The 2,500-nt window shown below is 49.0% G+C and overlaps 1 protein-coding gene across 1 annotated transcript in view; it reads right to left on the bottom strand.

The window, feature by feature from the left end:
* The window catches only part of sema6ba (sema domain, transmembrane domain (TM), and cytoplasmic domain, (semaphorin) 6Ba), a gene marked incomplete at its 3' end in the record, with an annotated part of 32,647 nt that overhangs the window by 18,421 nt on the left and 11,726 nt on the right, over positions 1-2,500 (bottom strand).

Genomic DNA, 2,500 nt, shown 5'->3' with positions numbered 1-2,500 from the left:
ACACTGTTACACACTTACACACTGTTACACACTGTTACACACTGCTACACACCTACACACTGTTACACACTTACACACTGTTACACACTTACACACTGTTACACACCCAGCTAGTTAAACTGTTACACACCCAACTAGTTACACTGCTACACATCCAGCTCTTACACACTGTTACACACCAAGCTCCTTACACACAGTTACACACTGATACACACCCAGCTGGTTAGCACGAGAACAGCCATATATGTTATATCTTTGCACTCGATTACATTTCAGGACCCTCCTTTCATGACCTTTCCTAGATATGTGCGTTCTACCTCCCAGTATCCTTACATTTTCAAAATCACATCAGGATAAGCTAGTATAAAGCTATTTTGCTATTTTTTCTGCGTAGGAGGCAGGCTAATTTACAAGCCGGCCAACTAGTGGTCGTTGTGTGTAAATAGCAGCTTCCCATTGTAAAGACTATGGTCATTTGACCCCCGAGGCGGCTCTTATAGCCGGTAAAAAAAGGCACGGCTGTTCTCGTGTTCCACACTGTTCCACACCCAGCTGGTAGAGGCGAAGGGAAGCAGCATAAACAAGATGTAAAGTGGCAGTGAAGTTAAAGTTATTTATTAGCGGGGAACTTCGATTGTCTTTTAAACAAAGCAAACGGTATTACACAGAGGCAAACACAAGCTACGGGCGCAAATCAAAGTATACAATTGAAACTTCTAAATTGCTCCTAACAAGGTGGGCTGTAACTCCTGTCTGAGTTTAAGTAAAACGGAAATAAAACCTTTGCGATTCAATTCAGCGGCGTTAGCCGAAAACACATTCAAAACAGTCGCCCCTGCTCCTAGTGTCTCTATACAAAAAGTAAACTGTCTGTCTGTCTCTGCCTCTTTCTCTCTCTCTTTAACTCTCTTTCTCTCTCTCTATAACTCTCTTTCTCTCCCTCTGTCTCTCTCCCTCTCTCTCTGACTGTCTCTCTCTCTCCTCTCTCTCTCTCTCCCCCTCTCTCTCTCTCTCCCTCCGTCTCTCTCTCCTCTCTCCCTCTCTCTCTCTTCCTCCCTCTCTCTCTGTATTAGTGAAGGTGAGAAAACAGTATGTCAACACACAGAATCTCACACACAACACTCCAATCCTCCATCTGGATGTCTAACACAAGTATGGATAAGGATGTCTCGTCTATCTAAAGTAATTAGCGAATCATTAGCGAACACAACACATGTCACCCAAACGGAGGTCAAACAACATGAGGCGTAGGGACGAGCTGCTAGACACACACACACACGCTCCCAACTGGCAAGGTCGTCCAAGCTTGTCTCCTCCAGGTGGCTGTGCTGATTGGTCTAGCCTCCGAGAGACACAGACACGGAGAGAGAGAGAGAGACACAGAAACGGAGAGAGAGAGAGAGACACAGACATGGAGAGAGAGAGAGACACAGAGAGAGAGACACAGACACAGAGAGAGAGAGAGACACAGAGAGAGAGACACAGACACGGAGAGAGAGAGAGACACAGACACAGAGAGAGACAGACACAGAGAGAGAGAGAGACAGACACAGAGAGAGAGAGAGAGACACACAGAGAGAGAGAGAGAGACACAGACACGGAGAGAGAGAGAGACACAGAGAGAGAGAGACACAGAGAGAGAGAGACATAGACACAGAGAGAGAGAGAGACACAGACACGGAGAGAGAGAGAGACACAGACACGGAGAGAGAGAGAGAGACAGAGAGAAAGAGAGACATAGACACAGAGAGAGAGAGACATAGACACGGAGAGAGAGAGAGACACAGACACGGAGAGAGAGAGAGAGACACAGAGAGAGAGAGAGAGACAGAGAGAGAGAGAGAGACACAGACAAAGAGAGAGAGACACGGAGAGAGAAGAGAGAGAGAGAGAGACACACACACACACACACACACACACACACACAGCTCTCTCCATATCTCTTGACACCCCCCTGCTACATAAGCAGCCGCGACTGCATCCATACTGCTGGGAACTCTCCGGGGTCAGATATTAAACATTCATGTCCTGTTTAATTTATCATCGTGGACAAGGAGGAGGGGGGGGGGGGGGGAGAGGAGCGGAGAGCGTTATCGCTCATGGATTTATTCATGTATTCCTTCTCTGTTCTGGCGGTGACCTGCACGGTTCTCTCTCTCTCTCCTCTCTGCCTCTCCTCCAAGGGGGGGACGGGGGAGGGACGTGTGTGTCCCTTTGTGTCCCTGTGTGTCCCTGTGTGTCCCTGTGTGTCCCTGGCCCGCCTGTGATCTGATGCCACCGGGCTGCAACGGCGTAACGCCCCTCCTGTACCTTCCTGTCTGCTCCCCCTCGCAATGTCACGCTGTCTCTTTCTTTCTTTTTCCGCGTCGGCTCTGTTCTTTCTGTCGTTGGTCGTCGGAGGCGGAGGTGGATGTGGTGGGAGGAAGGGGGTCGTTGTCATGGTACAGGATGAGGAACGCTATCCAAAACACGTCTGCTGATCGGTACCGCTCCGTAGTGT

Source organism: Nansenia antarctica (assembly GCF_963989245.1).
Source record: "Nansenia antarctica genome assembly, chromosome: 16".
Taxonomy (NCBI): domain Eukaryota; kingdom Metazoa; phylum Chordata; class Actinopteri; order Argentiniformes; family Microstomatidae; genus Nansenia; species Nansenia antarctica.
Note: the sequence above shows the minus strand (reverse complement) of the source record. Positions and strands in the feature narration are given on the sequence as shown.